The 16,314-nt window shown below is 42.6% G+C and overlaps 2 long non-coding RNA genes across 2 annotated transcripts in view; one reads left to right on the top strand and one right to left on the bottom strand.

Moving 5' to 3' along the window:
* Window positions 1–3,498, top strand: part of LOC143667014 (uncharacterized) — a 38,206-nt gene extending 34,708 nt beyond the window's left edge. Inside the window, exons 2-3 of the long non-coding RNA XR_013167818.1 lie at window positions 2,030–2,221; window positions 3,444–3,498. This is a non-coding gene — a long non-coding RNA (uncharacterized LOC143667014). The remainder of the gene's footprint in view (window positions 1–2,029; window positions 2,222–3,443) is intronic.
* On the bottom strand, window positions 1,018–15,449 carry LOC143667009 (uncharacterized). The gene is made up of 4 exons (XR_013167812.1): window positions 15,078–15,449; window positions 1,649–1,730; window positions 1,441–1,530; window positions 1,018–1,269 (listed from the first exon to the last, which is right to left on the bottom strand). It is a non-coding gene; the product is annotated as an uncharacterized LOC143667009 (long non-coding RNA).
* Window positions 15,450–16,314: the final 865 nt, after the last annotated feature.

The raw sequence follows: 16,314 nt of genomic DNA, 5'->3' as shown, positions 1-16,314 counted from the left end.
TGGGGGAATGACTGACTCTCTAGCCTGTGAGACATCCCACATTGACCTCAGGCTCTCCAGGTCATTTCCCATTAGGGTTACCTGGAGGGGACAGGTGGCAGCAGGCACCCCCCTTGCTGACTGGGAGTCCTTGAGCAGATCTGGCCCAATTCAAGAATGAGTCAAGAGAAAAAATAAGGGCTCCATCGAATGTGACTGTGACATTAAAAAGAGTGTTCAATGGCTTGGAAACTCAGAGAAAGCTTATCTCTGAAAACATTTTTGTAAGAACAACAATAATAAAGGGTAAAAATTTTTGCAAGGTTTAGTGCCTTCAGATTGCAAGAGTATATGTCATCTATTTAATATGTATAGGAATCATGAAAGAAATTCAGATTGAGATGTAGACAGATACGGGCAGGTAGTCTGGATGAAATGAATAAATAACAGGAAATCCAGAATGTAAGAATGAATGGAAGTGTTTTGGTTTGCTAAAGTTGCTGGAAGGGAATATACCAGAAATGGGTCAGCTTTTACAAAGAGGGTTTATTAGGTCACAAATGTACAGTTTTAAGGCCATGAAAGTGTTCAAATTAAGGCATCCCCTTAATTCTGAAGAAAGGCAGCTGGCATCTGGCTTTTCTCAGTGACATGGGAAGGCACAGGGTGATGTCTGCTGGTCCTTCTCTCCCAAGTCCTGGTTTCATTGGCTCTCTCTGAAATGTCTCTGGCATTTCTCTCTCTTATTTCATAAAGGACCCCCGTAAAGGGATGACTGAACTGGCTGCATCGCATCTCAATTGAACCAGCATATCCCACCCCAATAAGTCTGCGCCCAAAGGGATGGATTAAAAGAACCTGGCTTTTTCTGGGGTACGTGATAGCTCCAAAGTACCACAGGAAGTTAGATTCCTGTTGGAGAGAATAAAGCTCTGGAAGAGCATGGAAGAAAGTCAAATAATCAAATCAAGGGATGAGGAGACAAAATGAAGAAACTACCCCTACGTAGTTAAGAAACTACGCTCCACTTACCGTGTACTGGACCACTCTTCTCTCTTTTTTTGCTCCTGTCACTCCCCTGGAGGCTTAAGCAAGGGCTTCAGTCCACAGGTGAAAGTGTGGAGAGAAGTTCTCATGCTAATACACACTAGAATCCTGCCTCTTCCCCAGAACCTGCCTCCTCCCACCACCTACCTCCTCCTCCCCTTTTCATTCTGGACAGCCTTAGAGGAAAGAAGCAGGCAGCGGAGGCGTCCCAGCTGTTTATGATCGCAGCAGATCTGTGGTGTCCTGAGAAAGGGATGGGCTAGAGAGTTACTCATGGAATCTGCACGAGGCAGGGAGGGCGCCAGGGAGGGGATAGCTGGGAGGAGAGCTGTGGCAGGGTCAGGTCTCAGAGCCCAGGACATGGAGGGTGCCTATCCAGTGTGAAGGAATGTGGACCCCAGTTACCCCCCTAACCTTCCACCTTTGCTTCCAAACATCCGGTGTCCTTCCTTAGACCTCTCGCAGCCACCACCCTTCTTTCATCTTCATTTCTCAGCAGAACTTCTGGAAAAAAGGGCCGACACTGGATATTGCCAAGTCTTACGTTACTGTCACTTCTCAAGCCTCTGCAAGTTGACTCCCTTCGTTCCCTAGTCCCCACCTCACCCCTGACACCGATCACCTGGGTGGGCAGAGCAGAGGCCAGAGTGGGAGGCGCCACCGAGCTGAGGCAGGAGGGCACGGAGAGCCTCCTACCCGGGTTCCTAAAGAGAAGGAGCAAATATCAGACTTAAGGGCAAAGGTGGGTCATTGGTTGCAAAAGAACAACCTATGTAAACCAGAACACCAGCACCTCAGAAACCCTGAGGAGAAGGTCCATTCATTCCCAGGTATTTTAATCCTTTTAGTGGTATGGTGAGTGTCATGGTCAGGTTCATGTGTCAACTTGGCCAAGTAGTGGTTGGGCAAGTTCTGGCTTGTCTGTTGCGATGAGGACATTTCAAAGAATTAAATCATGATCATGTCAGCTGCATCCACAGTTGATTCCATTTGTAATCAGCAGAAGGGGCGTGTCTTCTGCAATCAGTGGTGTTTAATCTAATCACCGAAAGCCTTATAAGGATTCAGAAGAGACAGGCTCTCTTCCTGCTTCGACCGGTGAGCCTCTCCTGTGGAGTTCATCCAGACCCTCCATCGGAATCATCGACTTCACAGCCTACTTTGCGGATTTTGGACTCTGCGTTCCTGTGGTCATGTGAGACACTTTTATAAATTTTATATTTGTGAGTATTCCCCATTGCTTCTGTTTCTCTAGAGAACCCTAACTAATATAGTGAGTGTGTTGCTTTTTTTCTTTATTATTTCCTATTTATTGTTGGCATATGAGAAATGTGTTGATTTTTGCATACTTATTTGCCATCCACATTTCTGAAAACTCTTATGTATCTTAGTGGATTTGCCATTCATTTTCTTGGGTTTACCAATTAGCAAATCATATCAGCTAATAAGTGTTATTAATTTCATTATTTTTAATATTTCAGCTTCTGGTTCTCCCTTGTCTTAAGGAATTAACTAGAACTTCCAGAGTTATATTGAAGAATAGTGAAATAAGCCCATTTGGTTTTATTCCTAACAGTAATGGGAAGACTGTGATGTATCCTTGTAGGGTAGTTGTTTTTGAAATTATAGCTATTTTTTCCCAAGTGTCATGGGTAGAGTTGGTTCAACTACCAAGAGAACATTTTCCCCTTCCTCTTCTTTTTTTTTTTCTATGAAGCCCCCTTTGATGTTTTCAGGAGTTGACAAATAACTGCTGATTTCAAGAAAGAGGATTTCAGTTCATGGAGTATACACAGCTAGTGAGATGTAAAGGGAAGTTGGTGGGGTGGGGGTAGGAGGTGCTTTGGAGGAAAGTGTCCTTCTATAGTAAAACATTGGCATTTGGGGAGGAAGAAGACCATTTGGTCATTATCTTACCCTGCCTCCTTCCTCCCCCTTGCTTCTAGGCATTTTGAGGACATGGTCCTAAAAGGTGCTACCATCATTTTGGGACCAGTACGGGGCAGCCCCCCAAAATCATAGAGAAGCTGGCCCAGAGCTGGTCAGGAGCCATGTGAGAGAAACCACTTCTTAATGTTTAAGCAAAAGCTTTAGTCAAGCATGTTATCCTTTGCAGCTACCAAGCACTCCTGATGGACACATTTTGTCAAGGAACCATTCTTCTGTCACCAGTTTTCTGAGTTGTGCCTTAAGCAGGCACCATGAGTTAAAGTTCATAGCCAAACAGGAGTCCTTGAACCAGAGCAGGTGAGAGCCAGGAGCATTGGGTGAGAACTGCAGAAATGGAGCAAATTCATTATGGCAAAGGGGAGGCTAGTCTCAAGTTGGGAATGACGTTTTCATCCAGTATGATTTGTAAATTAGAGCCTTTTGGAAATTTATAGTGAAGCTGAATATTTTCATTTCCAAAATTCTAGGGGCCCTGAGGAACGCCTTCAGAAGGGAGCCCCCGTCATTGCCTTCTGTGCCCCGTTTAACAGGAATCAATGTATGTTCATGACTCCAGAATGCACTTTCCCACATCCTCCCATGACTGCATCATCTAGATTGGGACTCAACTGTCTTCTCCTTAGAGTGGACTCTTTTACATCCTTCCCCAATCACAGTCTGCCTCATCACTCTTCTTTAATGTTCCATAGCACTTTATTTATTTACTTATATATTTACTGCCTTCATCCCTCCTTTAGAATACAAATTCCAGGAAATCAGGAATTGTTTTTATTTTCATTCACAGCAATATCTCCCAGTGCCTAGATGACAATCAGGCACTTGGTAGGTGCTCGGTTAATATTGGTTGAATGCATGAAAGAAGGAAGAAAGGACGGATCTCTGGTGTTTGATACTGTTGAAAAGACAGAGGAATGAGGACTGAGGTGGGGTTGTTGAATTCAGTAACATGGAGCTCTTTGGTGACCTCGTGTGCAGGTCTGAATCTGTGGTGGACCCCAGAAAAGCCATGCCCTTTGATCAACTCTTTCAATATTGCTGGGTGGGAGCATTTTGATTGTTTCCATGAAGATGTGACCCACCCAATTGTGGGTGGTAACTTTTGATTAGATGATTTCCATGGAGGTGTGTCTCCACCCATTGAAGGTGGAGTTGCTTACTGGAATCCTTTAAAAGAGGAAACATTTTGGAGAGAGCCCCGTTTGGTAGAGCCACGTGAAAGCCAGCAGATGCTGCCATGTTCACCATGTGCCCTTCCAGCTCAGAGAGAAACGTTGAACATCGTCGGCCTTCTTGAACCAAGGTATCTTTCCCTGGATGCCTTAAATTGGACATTTCTAGAGACTTGTTTTAATTGGGACATTTTCTCGGCCTTAGAACTATAAACTAGCGACTTATTAAATTCCCTTTGTTAAAAGTCATTCTGTTTCTGGTATATTGCATTCCGGCAACTAGCAAACTGGAACACCTTGGAAAAGCAGTTTCAAGATGCGGTCAATGGGAGTCCCAGGGGACACCAGACAAAGGGAGTGGATTCTCTGCCCGATGTGCTCCAATGTTCCATTCCTGAGACACTGGGGTTTCAAAGAGAGAAAGAGTTTATTGCTGGGCAGGGAGCAGGAGAGCAGATGGCCTATGGACTCTAACAAAGGGAGATGAAGTCATTACAATTTTAATGGCAAGTATAAGCAGAAAGGAAGAGAGACAGAGCTATTATCATTCTGATAGCAGGTATAGGCAGAAAAAAATTTATAAATATAAACTGCTGGAACCAGTTAATGATTGGTTCTGAGCTGATTCAATTTCTTCCATTAGTGTTAGGGGGATTCCCCTTACATGTTTCTAAAGTCAAAAAAAATAAAAAACAACAACAAAAACTTCCCGAAAATGGTTAAAGAGAATACCAGCTTTTACAATCCCAAAGGCACAAGATAAAGGCTTTTACAATCATTGTCCGAGATCAGGACAGCTGGATTATAGGTCAGAGATTTCAGGTATTTCCTCTGTGTGCTCTAATATACCAGAGAAAAAAAAAGATGAATATTTATTTAATGATTCAGTAGTCATAAACATTTGTTAAATCCTAACTTCTCAGTTACAGCCCTCCCTTCATTTGATCATTCCCCGATCTTGAGGGATATCTAGACATCATCGACTCCCACTTTTTCCTGCTGAAAAGGGGCACCGACGTTATGGGGCAGAGGAATGAAACTGGTTGTTGTTGGAGAGGCCGGTACTTATAGGTTTCAAGGCTTATATGGCATAGGAACAATCAGAAGGCTTTAAGCCCTGAATGAGAAACTTACTAAGTAAAACTTTTATAGAGTTAGGGTATTCTTTAGGGTTTCCAGGAATACTGTTGGTTGGGGCTTGTTGTACTGTGGACATTGCAGTATATGGCTGAAACTTGCATAAGAGTAATCTCCAGAATGATCTCTTGACTCTATTTTAAATTTCTTAGCCACTGAAAAGTTCTTTCTTTCTTTTCCTCTTTTTGTTCAACCAGTTCCATGATGCCAGGGCCAGACTCATCCATGGGAGTCATGTTCCATGTTTCCAGGGAGACCTAAACTTTTGGAAGTTATATTCCATGCATGGGGAAAGGTACTGAATCTATTTACAGAGTTTAGCTTAGAGAGAGAGGCCACATCTGAGCAACAAAAGAGGTTCTCTGGGGGTGACTCTTAGACATTAATTATAAGTAGACCTAGCATTGCCATTGCAGCAATAAGTTTCGTAAGTGCAAGCTTTAAGATCAAGGGCTTGGTTTATTAAGTTGAGAGCCTCTATTCCTTAAGAGAATAGCAGCAGTTTCCCAGGTAAGGAAGTTTAATAGTCCCACTTTCTTCCCCAGTCTCTCAAGGGACTTTGTAATTAATTTTTAATTTTCTGCCCCAAATACTCTGAAATGCATCAGTGTGCAATATTCACTTGTACAGAGTATCAAAATTTTATTCCTTATTCTAGGTTGAATTAGGTTGTTTAAATACATTGGCCAGACAGATGAAATTAGATAGCATGCTACAGAAAATTCAAATTTTGTGCAAAATAAATGTGCTGGTTTGAATCTACTATGTACCCTAGAAAAACCATGTTTTAATCCTGACTCAATCTTGTGGGAGTACCGTTTCTTTTAATCCTGATTCAATATTATAGGGTAGAAACTTTTGATTAGACTATCTCCATGGAGATGTGACACACCGAACTGTGGGTGTGACCTTTGATTAGATGGAGGTATGACTCCATACATTCCAGGTGGGTCTTGATTAATTTACTAGAGCTTTTCAAAAGGAGAAACATTTTGGAGAAACCTCAGATGCAGATTCAGATGCAGACTTTTGGAAATGCAGAAGCTCCAAGAGATGCCAGGAGCTTATATATGACATAGATGCAGACATTTGGAGATGCTTGGAGTGCCAACAGAGAGAGAGAGAGAAGACGCCCAGACATGGACTTTTGGAGAGGCAGAGACAGCAGATGTTGACAATGTGCTTCCCATGAGATGCTAAGCAAGCCAGAACCCAGAGTTGTGTCCTAAAAGAGTTAAGTGAAGGTCCACAGATTATAGGGGAAACTACTGGCATCAGAAGCTGGAAGCAACGAATTCAGGCACAAGGACCAACAGATGCCAGCCATGTGCCTTCCCATGTGACAGACATCAGCCTTTCTTATGTCAGGGTATCTTTTTCTGGGTGCCTTTTTAGTTTGGACATTCTTATGGTTGAAAACTATAAACTTTTTTTCATCAAAATTAAAAAGTTTTCTATTTCAAAGGACCCTATCAAAAAAGTAAAAAGACAATTTACAGAATGAGAAAAAACACTTTGAGATCACATAATCTGATAAGGGTCTAGCGTATGAAAAACTCCACCAACTCAACAGTGGAAAGACAAACCAATTCCAAAAACAGACATTTTCCCAATAGTTACTTTTCCAAAGACATGCACATGGCCAATAAGCACCCAGAGATGCTCAACATCATAATCCATCAGAGAAATGCAAATTAAACTTACAACCAGAGAGTATGCCTACACTTTAGGATGGCTACAATAAAAAAGATAGACAATACCAAGTGCTGGGGGGGGGGTGGTGGATATAGATAAATGGATCCCCATATACTGCTGGAGGGAATGCACAGTGGTACAGACACCCCAGAAAATAGCCTAGCAGCTCCTCAAGCAGCTGAGCATAGAGTCACCATATGACCCAGTGCCTCTACTCCTCCCACTCCAAGAGAACTAAAAACAGAGGTTCACACGAGAACTCACAGGCAACTGTTCACAGCAGCTCTATCCACAACGTGCCTATGCTGCTTTGAACCTCTTAGGTACCCCAGAAGGGACCATGTTCTTTTTCTTTCCTTTTTTTTTTTTTTAACAGTTTTTAATTGTAAAATATAACAAATATACAAAGCAAAGAAAGAAAAAAGCAATAATTTTCAAAGTATACTTCAGCAAGTAGAACTGTAAAACTTTTAATAAATTTTCTTTATGAAAGTCAACCCATATCTGGTATGTTGCATTCTGGGAGTATTTAACAAACTAATACAAGCAGAATAACAATACACTTTTTTTTTTTTTTTTAACTTGGGCAGGCACCAAGAATCGAACCTGGGTCTCCGGGTCTCCAACATGGCAGGCGAGAAGTCTGCCACTGAGCCACCGTTGCCCGCCCAATACACATTCTTTTAACAGAGAGCAAACTAAAATTCAGTTTCATATAACTACATGACTTGACACAAAAGTTTTTTTTTTTTAATTAAACAGGCTTATCTAATTTTTGGTCAGCATTGACTATGACAGAATATATTTTACCATTAAATATAACATAGATACAAAAAAAGCAATACATTTCAAAGCACATTTTGACAACTAGTTACAGAATAGATTTCATAGTTTGGTATGGTGCATCACTCAGGGTTCTCTAGAGAAACAACCAATGGGAGAGTTCTGTGAATATGAGATTTATAAAAGTGTGCTACACAACTGTGGGGATGCAAGAGTCCAAAATCTGTAGGGCAGGCCATGAGCTGGCAGCTCCAGTGAAGGTCCTCAGTGCACTCCCCTGGAGAGGCTGGCTGGCAGAAGCAGAGAGGGATTCTCTCTCTTCTGAATTCCCCATAAAAACCTTTGGGTGATTAGATTAAGTGTCGCTCATTGCAGAAGACACTCCCCCAGCCAAGTACAGATGTTATCAACCATGGATGCAACCAACTTGCTCATGATTTAAGTCCACGAAATCCCCTCGCAGAAACAAATTGTCCAGTGCTATCTTGACCAGACAACCGGGCACCGTCACCTGGCCAAGTTGAAACATGATTCTAACCATCACGTATGGATTACAGTTCACAAATTTCAGGTTTTTCCTTCTAGATGCTCCAAGACACTGGAGTATTGATATAAGAAATATCAATGTAATGGTTCAGGAGCCATACTCAATATTGCTGGGATCTTTTTGATTAAGTTGTTTTCATGGAGATGGTGACCCACCCAATAGTGGGTGGGACCCGCTGATTAGGTGATTTAAAAGAGGATTCTAAAAAGCCATTTCATTTCTGGTATATTGCATTCTGGCAGCTTTGGCAAACCAAAACATGTATACACCAGAGTTCACCTTTCTGCTTCTCAGCCAGTGTACTCTTTGGCCACCTCCATCCATTGGTCATCATGGATAATGTCCAGAATAACCAATCTATGTCTTACAGTGTCTTCACTTAGCTATACAATCATTAACACTCAATTCTAGACAATTTTCATTGCTCCAAAGAGAAAAATAACAGGTAAACACATCTCACCAAATAGTGAATCTAATCCTCCCCTTAACTTTTGTTCCCCCCACATTATTTACTCCTGGAATTGGTGTGATGGTGTTGATGTCTTCCTGTTAACTATAGGCCATAGCATGCAATAGTAGTTTTCCCCTTATACCCCTCTACTATGGACTCTGTACAAGATTTATACCTTCGAAGTAGTTGATGCAAGAACTTATTAATCTATGTGATATTAATTGGTGGGATACATGGCTCTATACAACCCCTTTCAATCATATTCATCTTCAATATGACAATATTCCTTATAGACCCTCTAATGAACTACCATCACGCCTACCCATTCCTTTACATTTAAGTTCAACCTCATTAGGTAACTATTTACCCATCTCCAGCTTCTGTGTATCTGTAGGTCCCCTATGTTCTACATTATAAGCCTCTGAGTTCACCTTTCTTTACCAGAGTCATAGTAGCAAAATACATGGTATCTATCCTTTTGTGTCTGACTTCTTTCACTCAGCATTATGTCCTCAAGGTTCATCCATGTTGGCAAATGCTTCAGGACCTCATTTCATCTCACTGGTGCATAATATTCCATCATATGTACGTACCACATTTTGTTTATCCACTCATCTGTTGATGGGCACTTGGATTGTTTGCATCTTTTCACAACTGTGAATAACGCCGCTATGAACACCAGTGTACGAATGCATGTTTGTGTCACTGCTTTCAGCTCTTCTGAATGCATACTAAGTGGTACATTGCCAGGTCTTAAGACAACTGGATATTCAGTTTTCTGAGGAGCTGCCAAGCTGTCTCCCACGGCAACTGTGCCCTTATACATTCTCAGCAGCAGCGCACAACTGCTTCCGTTTCTCCACATCCTCTACCACATTTGTAGTTTCCTCTTTCATAGCAGCCATGATTATAGGTGTGAGGTGATATCTCATTGCCATCTTGATTTGCATTTCCCTTATAGGTAATGAAGGTGAGCATCTCTTCACGCGCTTTTTTGGGTCATTTACTCCAGTAAACTAATCAAGACCCACCTTGGCTGGGTGGAGTCACATCTACATCTAACCAAAAGGTCACACCCACAACTGGGCGTGTCACATCTCCATGAAAACAATCCAATCAAAGGGTCTCCACCCTATAACATTGAATCAGGGTTAAAAGAAACATGGCTACTCCCACAAGATTGGATCAAGAAAAAGACATGCCTTTTTTTGGATACATAACAGCTTCAAACCGGCACAGCTCCCTTCAGTTTTGTCAATGTTTGCCTCATGTACTTTGGATCTCCTTGATTGGGAGCAAGCAAACATTTATGATTGTTAATTCTTTGTGATGAATTGTCCCTTTTATTAATATATAGCATCTTTCTTTGTCTCGTATGTCTTTATATTTAAAGTTTATTTTATCTAATATTAGTATATATAGGTACTCCTGCTTTCTTTGGGTTATAGTTTGCATAGAACATCTTTTTCCATCCTTTCACTTTCAAAGTCTAAGATGTGTCACTTGTAAACAGCATACAGGTGGATTATATTTCTTATTCTGCCAATCTCTATTTTTTAATGGGTGAGTTTAGTCTGCTAATGTTCAATGTTACTATCGTAAAAGCAGTTCTTGGTAGCAGATCTACCATCTTATCCTTCAGTTTTTATTTGTCAGACCTATATATTCTTTTCTCTCTCTCTTTCTTTTTTTTTTTTTTATCTTTTAAATTACCGTTACTGGTACTCTTCACTTCTAGGCTGTCCTCTAGACCTCCCTCTCTTGTCTTTTTTTTTTCCAGCTGACAGGACTTCCTTTAGTATTTCTTGTAGAGCAGGTCTCTTGTTGACTGGTTCTCTCCGTCTTTGTTTGTTTTTGAAGATTTTAATCTCTCCCTCAATTTTGAAGGACAGCTTGACTGGATAAAGAATTATTGGCTGGAAGACCTTCTTATTCAGGATCTTAAATAAATCATACCACTGCCTTCTTTCTTCCATGGTGCCTGTTGAGTAGTTCGAACTCAGACTTCTGTGTTTTCCCTTATTTGTAGTAGATCGCTTTTCTTGTGCTGCTTTCAGCACTTCCTGTTTCTCTTCAACAATGGACAGTTTGATTAGTATGTGCCTTGAGTAGGCCTATTTGGAGTCATTCTCTTTAGAGTTCGTTGGTCCTCTTTGATTTGTTTATTGATATCTTTTATAAAGGTAGGGAAGTTTTCTCCAATTATATGTTCAACTAACTTTCCCAGCCATCTGTTCTTCTCTACTCCTTCTCGGACACCGATGATTCTTATATTTGTGTGCCTCTTATTCTCCATCATTTCCCTAAGATACACTTCCATTTTTTTCCACATTTCTTGCCATTTGTTCTTTTGTGTACTCTAGTTCAATTGTTTTGTCATCTAGCTCACTTATTTTTCAGCTTCTTTGAATCTGCTATCATGTGTCCCTAGTATATTTCTAATGTGCTACTGTATCTTTCATCTCTATGAGATCTGTCATTTTTCTATTTAATCTCTTGAATTCTTCTTTATGTTCTTCTAGTGTCTTCCTAATATCCTTTATTTATTTATAAATATCCTGGAGTAGTTGTTCCATATTCTGTGTCCCCTCCAGAATTTTGATTTGGTTGCTTGGCTGAGGGCCATTTCTGTTTGGATATTCACATGCTTTGTGGTTTTCTGTTGTGATTGGGGCATTTGACTACCTTAATAAGGTCATTTGCAAGTTGGTTTACTTCACTCGTCTTAAGTTTTATATTCATTTGGTTTTGCATTGAAGGTTTCCTTTTACCCTTGGTTTGTCAGTAATTCCCCACCAAACCAAGGCTCATATCTCATGGAGGGGGCACAATTCTATGTGAGGGTCTATTAAAAGTTACGCTGAGACGCACAATTGCTCCAATGGCAGAACTCCCACCTGCCACACATGAGACCAGGGCTTGATTCGTGGCGCATGCATGCCATCCCCCCCCAGAAAATAAATAAAAATATGATAAAACAACAATAAAAAACCCCACACCTTAACAGTGGTAGGCCCCAGAGTCAGAAGAAGATACCCCAAGATATATTGGGAATGAATGAAGACTGGTGTCCACAGAAGGGTGGAAAAATAAAAATAAATAAGTAATGGAATAGAAGAAAAAATAACTAAAAACAAGAAATCAATAAAATGTAAATAAATATAAAAATAAAAAATAACAATGCTATTACTACATTTTAAAAGGAAGGGAAAAGAAGAAAAAAATACCTAAGCAGATAGGGTAGTTGCCCGCCTGCACTTACTGCTTCTCATCAGCAGGGGGTGCTCTTGAGGCACCTCCTTCCCTCAGGCCAGCTTCTCCCCACCTGCAGTGGCTGGAAGGTGATGTGCACGGTAGGGGGTCTGCTCCTGGCCCACGGCAGGAACAGGGGCTAGGAGACTGCTGATAGCTCACGGGATAGGAGATCTGACCTCAGCGCCAGGGGGAGCAGCCATCCTGCAGTGCCTGACACCCAGCAAATCCTCCACACACTGCACCCCATGGGACAGCCTCTTCTGGTACCCGGCTGGGCAACTGCTTCCTGTGCCAGAGGCATAGTTCTTCATGGCAGATGGCTGGGCCCACCTCCGGCCTCCCCAAGGGCGCTGTCAGCTATGGAGCCACTCAGGGAGGTTTCCGCAGCCAGCAGCTGGGGCAGACTGGAGTGGAGGACGGTCAGTTTCCCCTGATCGGCCCTTCCGTGCACTCTGCCGTCTGCCCCAGGTGGGGATCACTGTCCAACTCACTCTGCCCTCCCTGTCCCAATCCCCCCACCTCTCTCCTCCCCAAGAAACTCTGGAGACCCCCTTCAATCACTCATTCCCCCAGGGAACACAGTCCTGGTCATCCTATCCCCGCCCTCTATCTTATTCCATGGAGCAGGAGTGAATTCAATCCACCCCACTTGCCATCTTCCCAGTAGTCCCATCACATGACTTCTTGCTTAAAACCTTCAAATTTTCCCCTATTCCTTTGGATAAAGTATGAATATCTCATCCAGCCCTATAAAGCCCCAACAGCCTGGGCTACTTCCCCAGTTCATCTCTTACACATTTCACCACTACCCTTCCCCAAGCCATGAAAACAACTTTCAATTCCCTAAGTACTCAAGCCCTCTTCGCCTACCTAACTTCTTTCCCTCCTCCTCCCCGATTCTAGGTTCTGAAGCTGTCCCTGCTCTATGCTCTCTCAATCTCCTAAATTCCCCTTATCAAGTGATTGATCATATTTCATGGCATTTTATGGCCACTGGTTCTTCATTTGGTTGTTTCTCATCATAAGATACTTATTTATTTAAATGCAATTTTATTGAGATATATATTCACATACATATAATGATCCAAATTGTACAGTGGTCCATAGTATCTTTACATAGCTGTGCACTCATCATCACAATTGATTTTTGAATATTTTCTTTACTCCCCAAAAAATAATAAAAATAATGAAAGTGAAAAAAAAAACACCCTAAACATCCCATACCCCCCCTCTTCCCTATTATTTATTTTTGCGTGTGTTTTCTCCCTTACTCACCTGTCCACACACGGGATAAAGTGACTGTCAGTCATGGGGTTTTCACAATCACACAGTCACAATTTAAAATCATCCTCAAGAATCAAGGCTATCAGATTACAGTTCAACATTTTCAGGGATTTCCCCCTAGTTCCTCCAACACACCAAAAACTGAAAGAGGATCTGTATACCATATAAGAATAACTTTCAGAATGACTTCTCTGCTCTATTTGAAACCATCATGGCATACATACTTTTTTCCTTTGGTTTTCCTAGACTCCTTTCTCTCTTTCTTCTGGAGAAGGGCTCTCCCTCTTTGCGAGGAGTTTCAGAAAGGACTCCTGTGCATCCTCTGCGCTGCCCTGGTGTCCACCCCTCAGAGACAGCCTTCCCTTAAAATCTGTGACCTACTGATCATTTTCCAATGAAGTCCTTTTTATGGGGGAGCAGGCATGGGCTTAATTTCACCAGCTGGGGTCTTATTACTTGCAACCAAAGTAGGCCATCTGCAGTGTGCCCATGCTGCAAGGACAGCAGCTGGCTCTGTCTCACTCGCTGTGGGACCCTCAGCCTCGTGCCTCACCCGTAGTAGGCCTGAAGTAACCAGCCAGCACGGCAAAGAGAAAACAGAGAATTCAAATGTGGCAGCAATCACCATATATCTTAATGGATTCATTTCCAAAACTAAAATGCAGATGTCTGGGACATAACTCTCCATTCCCTTGACTCTCGTGACAGCGCACTCTTGCCTCTGAGGCATCCTTATAATTCTGTGATGCCTCAGATAAACCTCACTTTGCACCAGAGAAGTCCCTGGGGTAGAGTGGCAGGTGCGGCTGGCACAGGCAGAGCAAGAGCTGAGAGGATGTGGCCAGTAGCCATGGCATCTCGGATGGGTCAGCGCGATTCAGCAGATTCTCCAAAGAGTCGCTCAGGCCCCTGCAAACTGAAGAGTCGCAGCTTTAGAGATTTCCTAAGCGGAGACAGAAAGGATAGGGCAGTAGGCGACAGCGTGTCTCCATCGTCACGGCTTCTGAGGCTGCTCGCCCTGGCTTCTCTGCATGCAAGGAAGAGAGCCTAGGCCACGCGGTGGGGGGCAGAGGCCGATCCCATATCAACAGGCAAGAGGCTTAATGTGTGGGTGTGAATGGAGTGTGCAGATAAACGCATAAAGGAGAGAAGGCAGGAGGACCCGGAGACGTCAGGCTCTGCACTGCAGGGTTATGATGAACTTAACCACTCCACCTGAGGAAGATAAAGCAAAACAGAACAGACTAAAATGTGGAAGGAAGAGGCAGCATGTTTGGGGCGACTGGGGGGTAGGAGATGGGGAGGAGCCATATTCCAAGTGGGCTTCAGGTCCTTTTGATGTGGGCCACGCAGGTTTCCTCCCTCCCTCTGCCAGCTGTGAGTTTAAGAATGCTCCATAGAGGTTATCAGCCTCCCAGGTAGAAAACACTTTTGCTTCCTGGAAGTGAGGTGCAAGGAGGCAGGATTGTCAATTTGCACGGGAAGTTTGGGAAACGTGCCCCCAGTGCCTGGTCCCAGCGAGATGCACTAGGCTGTGTGCTCTATAAAAAACCAATTCTGGTTGTGCCCAGGTAGGACAGGGAGGGGTAGGTAGCAGTTTGAGTTGGGGGTAGAGTTGTGTCCCAGCACACTCTCCAGGGTCGGGGAGCTTGCCCGGTGTAAATGGAGAGGGCATGCGGCAAGGCAGCAGAGGGGGTGACAGCTGAACATGCCTCCTCGAGGCCTGAGCGGAAATTTCCTTCACCCTGCACTTTCCAGAGCCTTTTTTTTTGTTGCTTACTTTAGTGATCCCTGCTTCCTGGTATTCTGAGCAAATCCCCTCTTTTGATGTCAAAGCAAACACCCTGGAAAGCTTGGGCTTTAGGATGGCCCGAAGGAAAAAAGAAAAATCACCCAGTTATTCCAAGGCCTTCTCTCAAAATCTCTGCATCTCTGAAGATACTTTAAAAGGAATTCCCAGGGCGGGCCACGGTGGCTCAGGAGTGTAGAAGCCAAGAGTTTAAAGCAAGACCTACAGAATTTGTTGCAAGCTGCTGGCCTCGGGATGGCAGCGGTAAACTGTGGCGATTGTTATGTAGAGCAGTCTGGGAGGAAGAGAATGTTTACCCCAAACAGTTATGTTAAGTATGAAGAACACTGTGAGATAAGAATCTTGCTCCCTTAGGAAATGCCTGCATATCTATTGACATTCTGTGGTATATAACTAAGATCTGGTTGAGAATAAAGTTGTCTGAAGTCTGTCTGAAGTAAACTCAAGCTTCAGACCCCCTGAGCCCGTCTGTCTTTCTTTCTCTCCTTCTTCCTTTCTTTCTTTCTCATCATTCCTTAATATCCTTCGAGCTCCATTTCTACAGGAAGCAACACAGGAGGCAGAGTTCTCACCTGCCATGCCGGAGACCTGGGTTCGATTTCCAGTGCCCGCCATGCCAAAAAAAAAAAAAAAAAAAAAAAAAATTCCCAGTTTTGCACTGAAGTCACAAATTGCATCGTCAGCGTTGTCTGTACTGCCTGTGGGCACTGACGATGACTCTAAAATTGGTGCTGAGTAGATTAGGCAGCGTAAGGCGGGTACAATGGGCTGGGTTTATCAAGGTGAGTTTAAACGCATTGCTTCTTCAGTTGCTGTGCTTTTCACAATATCGCATTTTTTTAATTAAAAAAACTTTTTAAATATGACAACAAAGAAACACATTCTTAACATATGATCATTCCATTCTACATATATAATCAGTAATTCACAATATCATTACATAGTTGCATATTCATCATCATGATCATTTCTTAGAACATTTGCACCAACTCAGAAAAACAAATAAAAAGACAACAGAAAAAAATTCACACATACCATACCCCTTACCCCTCCCTTTCACTGCTCACTAGCATTTCAATCTAAGTTTATTTTAACATTTGTTCCCCCTATTATTTATTTTTATTCCATGTGTTTTACTCGTCTGTTGATAAGGTAGATAAAAGGAGCATCAGACACAAGGTTTTCACAATTGCACAGTCACATTCAC

The sequence above is a fragment of the Tamandua tetradactyla genome, chromosome 23 (assembly GCF_023851605.1).
Source record: "Tamandua tetradactyla isolate mTamTet1 chromosome 23, mTamTet1.pri, whole genome shotgun sequence".
NCBI lineage: Eukaryota > Metazoa > Chordata > Mammalia > Pilosa > Myrmecophagidae > Tamandua > Tamandua tetradactyla.
The sequence above is the reverse complement of the archived record's forward strand: the minus strand, read 5'-3'. Positions and strand labels throughout refer to the sequence as shown.